We start from the raw sequence: 9,150 nt of genomic DNA on the forward strand, positions 1-9,150 counted from the left end.
GCTGCAGAAATCAGCTGCAAATTCCAAATCTAAAAATGAAAGTCACGTGGTTGAACTGGGGCGGAGATAGAGGAAAGAGACAAGGACGCCAAATGATGCTCCAATTAACCCCCTGAGGCCTGCAGCCCATACATGTTACCTGGAAGTCCTTCAACATCCCAGTGACCAGGCTGCACCCATAGCAAGTAAATCAAACTCTCCGAGGGTCATTCCCAGGCACTGTATTTGAAAATTTCCCACATTATTTGAATAAAGAGCCTTGATTGAGTACCAGGTGGCTACTCCAGAGTGGGAATCTGCAAACCTTTTCTGTGAAGGGTCAGATGGTAAATATTTTAGGCTTTGTGTCCCATGAAGTGTCTGTCCCAACTGATCAACCTTGCCCTTGTTGTGCAAAGCAGCCATACACAGCATGTGAATCAGAGTGTATGGCTATGTGCAATAAGCTTAATTTATAAAAACAGTGGTTTGCAATCCCTTGTTATCCAAAGTATGGTCATTGGGCAAAGAGCATCAGCATCCCATGGAATTTGCTAGAAATGCTAAATATCTAACCCCATGAGCATGTTTTGCAGCAAGGCCCCAAGTTGACAGGAACATATCGAAGTCAGAATAGCAGGCATCAGGTGAATGGTGCAGAGAGCTGACCAGCCCTTGGAATCAGGAGCTGGGCTGAGTCTTGGAGCATGAACCCCTTTGTCCATAAAACTGTCCATGTTGTTCCAGGCTACTCAGGTGCGCCAGGGGCATTTTGCCTGCTATATAAGGACTTTGAAGTACAAAGCGCTACAGCAATGTGAATTGCCAATGTGTAGCAGCACAGGCCCTGGCCTCTGGCCAGCAAGGGGACTATACCTTGGCAGATGCTCACCTCTCCCTCACTTCTGTGATGAGGTGGAAGGGCTGGCCATGCCTGCCCTCGTTTCAGAGGCCCAGACACTGAATCCCTGATTCTGCCAGCCCTGCTGTTCATAGCAGCACCAGTGCAGAGCCTGAGGCCACAGCTTGGCATGGGCTGGCAAGGCTAGGGCTGGCAAGGTGATACTTCACCCTAACGTGTGGCTTTCGGCTCTTGCATCTCTCTGTCCCCCTGTCCTATCCAGGGAGGGGGACTTTTATGGGTACATCCCCATGTCTGGCACAGCATGAAGCTCAAACATCCTTGACGAGTAAGTGATCACAGAGGCTGAGGCGTTCAGAGGTGGCATCAGGCTGTAGAGCATGTGGCCATAACTGACATCTGGCCTTCATACACTAGAAAGCGTAGGCTGTGGGTTTTTGTTTTTTATTTCAAAAAAGCCACTACCATATCCCTGGCATGTACAGAACATTGACAAATGACAACTAATGCTATTTTTTAATCTATGACCAGGAACCGAAGGCCTAAGGGCCCGTGTCCTGGCCCATATGTAGAGTTAAGGGACTTGTGAAGGGGCTTCATGTATGTTCTGTTTCCCCAAAAGCCCAGCTGTACTGTTGCTCAGGGAGTTAATCAACTGACCAGTTCTCTCTTTGCAAATGCCAGTCTGCCAGTCAGCTGGGACTAGCCGGTTATCAGAGGATGTCTGCTATGTCCTAGAAAATGCTCTCTCCAAGACCCTGCCAGTGATTATTTAGCATGTGAAAGGAAGCATGTGCACAAGGTTTCATAAACCTTGCAGTTGCCCCTGAGGTGTCTCTGTGGATGGCAGTTTTGACTCAATAAGTGTAGCAGACTTGGAGTAGAGGTGTGAGCACCTGAGAGCTGGGATGATGCCCTGGGCACCAGCAGCCAGAGGAGCCAGCATGTTGTAGAAAATTACTCTCAAATCTATTGCATGTACGCATCTCCTGGGCATTGGATTGGATGACAGGCCCCAAGACTGGGAGTCTGCATTCCTGACAAATCTTTGCTAGTGCTGCTGCTGCTGCTCTACAAATCACCCTTTCAGTAGCCCAGGTATGGAGGAAAGAGCACCAGACTTCAGCCAGGCTACCTGAGCCAATTCTCTCCCTCTGACTTCCCCCAAAAGGCAGATCTGTTTCCCAAAGATGGCCAAGTATTAGCTCCCATCCACATGTTCTTTTTTTTTTTTGATATTGTTAATGTACAAATTACTTGAACAACATTTACAGTATTATGGTTACTAGACTCCCCCTATTATCAAGTCCCCCCCCACATACCCCATTACAGTCACTGTACACCAGCGTAGTAAGATGCTATAGAATCATTACTTGTCTTCTCTGTATATATTGCCTTCCCTATGTCCCCACCCGACTACATTATGTCTGCTAATCATAATGCCCCGTTTTCCCCCTTATCCCTCCCTTTTCACCCATCCTCTCCAGTCCCTTTCCTTTTGGTAACTGTTAGTCCATTTTTGGGTTCTGTGAGTCTGCTGCTGTTTTGTTCCTTCAGTTTTTTCTTTGTGTTATACTCCACAGATGAGTGGATACTTGTCTTTCTCTGCCTGGCTTATTTCACTGAGCATAATACCCTCTAGCTCCATCCATATTGTTGCAAATGGTAGGATTTGTTTTCTTCTTATGGCTGAATAATATTCCATTGTGTATATGTACCACATCTTTATCCATTCATCTACTGATGGATACTTAGGTTGCTTCCATTTCTTGGCTACTGTAAATAGTGCTTGCAATAAACATAGGAGTACGTATGTCTTTTTCAAACTGGCTGCTGCATTCTTAGGGTAAATTCCTAAGAGTGGAATTCCTGGGTCAAATGGTATTTCTATTTGAGGAACCTCCATCCTGCTTTCCACAATAGTTGAACTAGTTTACATTCCCACCAGCAGTGTAGGAGGGTTCCCCTTTTTCCACATCCTTGCCAACATTTGTTGTTGTTTGTCTTTTGGATGGTGGCCATCCTAACTGGTGATATCTCATTGTGGTTTTCATTTGCATTTCTCCGATGATTAGCCATGTGGAGCATCTTTTCATGTGTTTGTTGGCCATCTGAATTTCTTCTTTGGGGAAGTGTCTATTCAGATCCTGTGCCATTTTTTTATTGGATTATTTGCTTTTTGTTTGTTGAGGTGCATGAGCTCTTTATGTATTTTGGATGTCAACCCTTTATTGGATCTGTCATTTATGAATATGTTCTCCCATACTGTAGGATGTCTTTTTGTTCTACTGATGGTATCCTTTGCTGTACAGAAGCTTTTCATTTCAGTTTGATATAGTCCCACTTGTTCATTTCTGCTTTTGTTTCCCTTGCCTGTAGAGATATGTTCATGAAGATGTTGCTCATATTTATGTCCAAGAGATTTTTGCCTGTGTTTTTTTCTAAGAGTTTTATGGTTTCATGACTTAAATTCAGGTCTTTGATCCATTTTGAGTTTACTTTTGTGTACGGGGTTAGACAATAATCCAGTTTCATTCTCTTACATGTAGCTGTCCAGTTTTGCCAAGACCAACTGTTGAAGAGACTGTCATTTCCCCATTGTATATCCATGGCTCCTTTATCATATGTTAATTGACCATATAGCTTGGGTTTATATCTGGACTGTTTAGTCTGTTCCACTGGTCTATGGGTCTCTTCTTGTGCCAGTACCAAACTGTCTTGATTACTGTGGCTTTGTAGTAGAGCTTGAAGTCAGGGAGCATAATTCTCCCTGCTTTATTCTTCCTTCTCAGGAGGAGTGCTTTGGCTATTTGAGGTCTTTTGTGGTTCCATATGAATTTTAGAACGATTTGCTCTAGTTCATTGAAGAATGCTGTAGGTGTTTTGATAGGGATTGCATTGAATCTGTAGATTGCTTTAGGCAGGATGGCCATTTTGACAATATTAATTCTTCCTAGCCAAGAGCATGGGAGGAGTTTCCCACATGTTCTTCTTATAGTGTGGCTTTGACTCTCCTCCCTCTAAGTGGGGCCTCAGCTTGTGACTGCCAAGGAACGAGGCTGTGCCATCTGAGGTGAGTCATAAAGGGCCACACAGTTTCCTCCTGTCTGGGGGGAGGATGCTCTCTCTTAAACCCAGCCCCACACTGGCAGGAAGCCTGGCAGCCATTGAAAGCCTCAGGTGAAAGGGAACTGAGCACCTGGCTGAGCTCCCAGCCAACAGACAGTACCACCTTGCCAGCCACAGATGTGCACTACGTTTTTAAACTCCCCAGATCCATCTGGGAAGTGGGTCCTCTCTCTCCAGGCAGGTTGTCCCCCACCCCTGAAAGTATGTGAAGAGAGATGAGCCATGCCCTGGAAGACTGCAAGCAAAATAAATGATCACTGTTCCTTTAAGCCTGAAGGTTTGGGGTATTCTTTTAGTGCACCAGTTTTTAATGTTCCAGTATCTGGCACATAGCTTTAACTACTCCCTGGGCCTTCTTTTAACTCTGTACACCTTCTGTGCACAACCTGATCACTCCCATTATTTAAATTACCACTTGCTTGGACCTCCCTTCTGATCTACACAGCTGCATATCTAATAGCTTACCAGATATCCCCAACACATACAAATCTTAACCTCATCCTCTATTCCTGTCCCCACCCTGCCCCTAAATATCTATCCCCTTGTTTATTTAGTGCTACCATCAGTTCAGTTAATTGAGGCAACATTCTCTTACCCAACTCCAACATCAGGTAGGGATGCCGTCAATTTAATTCCCTTGATATGTTAGGTTTCTCTCCATCCCTGTGAATTCACATGGGCTCCCATGGCCCAGGTTTACACCTTCAGTGTCTGTATCCTAAGCTGCTCTAATTACTTCTGGGCGCAGCTGTCATTTTTAGTCCCACCCACACCACTTTTTTCTAGGCCGTTATCAAGGTGACCCTAGTTCTCCTCTTCCTGGGTGCCCCAATGCTTTGAGAACAAAGTTAAGAGAATCACAGAATGGCCCCCAGTTTGGTCCAATGCCACTCATCAAATCTTGTGCCCCATAGTAATTTCCTTGTTCTGATTTTATTCTCTGCACTATCAAACTTCACAGCTTTCCCAAAATGCACCCTGTCTTTTCATCTCTGAGTACCTCTGTGCATGTTCTCTCTGGCTAAAAGAGTTTCTTTTATCTCTCTACCCCATCCTCCTTGTCCTTCGAATCCCAACTCTGACATCACCTCCTCTAGGGAGCCCTTCCTAACCTGTGTCCCTCTCTCTTGCTTCCTCCATATATAGTTCTATTGTTGAAATTCTCACAGTTTACTGCAATTCATCTGTGTGTGTGTCTGTCTTGCTCTTTGACTAGTGGTTCTTAATGTGTGTTTTCCCCAGACCAGTAACACGAGCAGCACATGGGAATTTTACAGAAATGCAAATTCTCAGGCCCTACCTCAGACTTACCAAATCAGACACTCTGCGAATGGGCCTAGCAATATGTGTTTTAACAAGCCCTCCAGGGAAGTCTGGTATACACTGAAGTTTCACAACCACCTGCATGAACCAGTTGGATGAACCTTAGAGTCACCTGGAGAATTTTCAACAATTCCAGGCCAATTAAACCAGAGTGTCTGGATATAGGACCCAGGTATCAGTATTTTTCAAGCTCCCCAGGGCCTTCCAAAGTGCAGCCAAGGTTGAGAACCACTAACCTAGATACCTTCTTCTCAAAGTGTAGTTTCCAGACCAGCAGCATAAGCATTGCCTGAGAAGTTGTTCCAAACACAGGATCACAGATTTCATCCCAAACACAGTGAATTAATATTTTCCGTTTAACAAGATTCCCAGGTGATTTGAATTCACATTGAACTTTGAGAAGCACTATCTCTGTTCTTCTGTATCCCAGCTCCCAGCAAAGAGCTTGGAACATAATAGCCAGTTGATAAATTCTAGAAAAATACTAAATAAAATGTCTATTCTGCTTCTCATGGTTCTGAAGAACAAAATGAGAATCTATGGTAAAGTGTTTTGTAAGCAGTTTTACAAATATGAGATATTTATGTTAACTGATGTACGAAGAACTGGTTCATAGATCATTCATTCCAAAGAGTCAGTGAGAGCCCACTATTTGCCAAGTATGGTTTTAGGCATGAAAGAGATTATAGTGAACAAGGAAGACCTAGCCTCTAAAGTCTAGTGTGAAACATAGATATTAAACACATAATTACACAAATAACTAATTAAAAATACAATTTTGAAGAATGCTACAAAAGGGAAATAAGCAGTAGTTTTGAGAACATATTCATTTCCCTTTGTCTCAGGTAAGTAGATTTAACCTCTCTGAGCTCTCTCTGATGGGGGGTAGGAACATACCACAGAAAATCAGTGATTAGAGTCAAGGGACCCAGAATGATGTGGATATAAGACTGTGACTTACTTTGGGTTCCGCTTTTAGAAGAGCCTGAGACAAGAACTTGGTGCAGATAACTTACACGTGAAGAGATCCCATTAAACACACATGTAGGCAATACACTGTTACTGATTCTATATAATGAGCTCCACCCAGTGCTCCAGGTTGCACAGCTGCAGAGCAGAGACTGGAGTGGTGGCCGCACTAAGAACAAATACTGAGATGCCTGCAGGGGCAGAGAGTCCCAGAGGCAGAGACCGGCTTGCTGAATGTAGATGCACTCAGGTGGACGGGATTCTAGAGCTTGACCTGCCACCATGGGAATAAAGTTCGGTATAACCCTTTCACCCCAAGAACATTCCATTGTCATTTTTTGGTCTCACTGAATCAAGAGTGAACTTGCCTGGGGCTGAAACCCACTGGCAAGACTTCAACAAAGGGGACACCAGTGAGGAGCTGGTGGCCAGTCCCACTGGGGACCCTCTGAGAAACCATGTGGGACATACTCCAGAATCATACCATGGGAAGTTCAGGAAGATAGAGCACCTAGCTGATGACACCAGTTCTCCAATGGCTGAGGCTTCCCAGGAGACATTAATTCCCCACATTCTCAGGTTATTCCTTTGAGCAGCTGAGCTACTTCACTTTCAACAGTGGTTTCTAAACTGCAGCTCCCAGATTCTCAGCAGCAGCATCACCTGGGAACTTGTTAGAATTGCAAATTTTCAGGTCCCCTCTGAGACCTACGCATCAGATACCTGAGGGTGGAGCCCAGAAATCTGCACTTTAATAAGCCACCCAGGGAGTCTAATGTCCAGTGAAGGTTGGAAAACACACCCTTGAAGAAAGCCCTCAGGCAGAAAAGGGAGCCCAGGACTTGACATGGGAAGCTGAGACTGTCCTGAGACGTGTCAACTGCAAGTTCAGATAAACTCAGCTGGGTCATGGGGTTATAGCGTGGGACAGTAATAGCACCTACCACAATCTACCTGCTTTTCTACCTTGTACAATCTGGGTTTCTTCATTCATTCATCCAAAAAAATATTTATTAAAACCTCTACACTTTGCCCATTATACTACTCAAGGCTCAGGACATACTGAGAACAAAGACATATATGCCCCTGTCCTTGTGAAGTCTGTAGCCTAATGGGTAAGACGGTTGCATATGATGGTCTGAGAATTTAGGACGGCTTCAGATGAACTTTAATGTTCACCTGAATCACCTTGGAATTGTGTTAAGCCATAGCATTGGTTAAGTAAGATTCAGGTGGTAGTCCAGGGACCACATTTTGAGCAGCAAGGCCCTGGAGGATGCTTAAACTGAGACCTAAAGGATCAGTGATATGCATAGGACTGAGGAGTTTGTTGGATGTTGGACTTCAAGTGCCCAAACTGGACTGGTTTGGTCACCTAGCAAAAAGTGACTGGGTTTCAGCCAATGGGTTTCAGCCCTGGACAAGCTCATTATGGATTTAATGAGACCAAAAAAAGTGACAGTGGAACATTCTTGGGGTAAAAGGGTTTATACCCAAATTTATTCCCATGGTGGCAGGTCAATCACTAGAATCCCGTCCACTCAGAGCGAGTCTGCATGCAGCAAGCCGGTCTCTGCCTCTGGGCCTCTCTGCCTCCACAGCCGTCTCAGTCTCTGTCCTTGGTGCTGCCACCACTCCAGTCTCTGCTCTCCTGCAGCTGTACAGCCCAGAGCACTGGACAGAGCTCCTTATATAGAGTCAATAACAACATATTGCCCACGTGTGTGTAGTGAGCAAGATGACCAGGGCCGCCTGAGAATCCTGGCCACAGGAACCTTCACTATCTCCTTAGTGACCAGCACCATCTTGGTGGTAGAAGGATGAGGAAGGGTAGACCAAGTGTTTCTGAAATCCTCAAGGTAAGAAGAATGTGGTATGTTGTAGCTTTGGAAGGAACTGATGAGACCAGAAGTGCAGGAAAGAGTCTTAAGAGTACCTTGTGAACTCGATAAGCAAACTTTGATGTACTGTTACAGTTCTGAACATTCCACCTGCATTTGAGACTTTCCTTGCTACATTTCCAGCTAAATATCTCATGGGCGCCTCAATATGAAAGCTGTTGGTTGAGATCTTGAAATATGGCTAGTGCAACTGAGGAACTGAACTTCTAAGTATATTTACATTAAATTGTAAATTTAAATTTAAATAGCCACATGTGGCTAGTGGCTACCATATTGGACAGAAAGTACAGGTGCAGAAATGGATTGGAGATAGATATCCAGGATACCAGTAGAGTAACCACTTGAGGAGAAATACTATGTCAGCTACAATGAGGTGCTGGCAGCAGAAATGGGGCAAAATGTTATACCCTGGCTCAGAGTGTATAAAGGTATAAGCAGGGAGGATATTTCTTAAGTATCTGGTTTGAACAACTGGGAAATGACAGAGCCATGTACCATGAAGGATCAGGTTTGGGGATAGTATGAGGAAAAGACATTGAGTTTGACATAAACATTTAAGGGAGATATAGAGTGAAGTTTGATATATGGCTGGGGAACTCCAGAGAGGCAAGGTGGACAGCTAATGTTTGTTCCATTCCAAATGGTCACCCATGATGCCAACCTGCTGGTTCAGTTTTGGATTTCACCTTGATATAGACCCTATTTCTCTTTGGTCAGGGGCATGGGAGGCACAAGACATAAGGTAGGTCACATTCCCCTAACTATGGTGATTGGGCCAAGAGCAGGCATCTAACCCAAAGGCCTCAGAACTCTTTGTGTGCTTTTAAACTTGGGATCAAAAAAGACAGATGCTTGGTGACTCTCAGACCAGAAGCTCTTGGTAGCCATGTTTTTACCATTTGGGAAACCTAGCCATGGTAATTAATGTGTTTCCTTCATTCAGAGAGAAGCAGAGGCAAAAGAAAGAGAAAGAGACAGACATGGAGG

The sequence above is a fragment of the Manis javanica genome, chromosome 5 (genome assembly GCF_040802235.1).
Source record: "Manis javanica isolate MJ-LG chromosome 5, MJ_LKY, whole genome shotgun sequence".
Classification (NCBI taxonomy): Eukaryota; Metazoa; Chordata; class Mammalia; order Pholidota; family Manidae; genus Manis; species Manis javanica.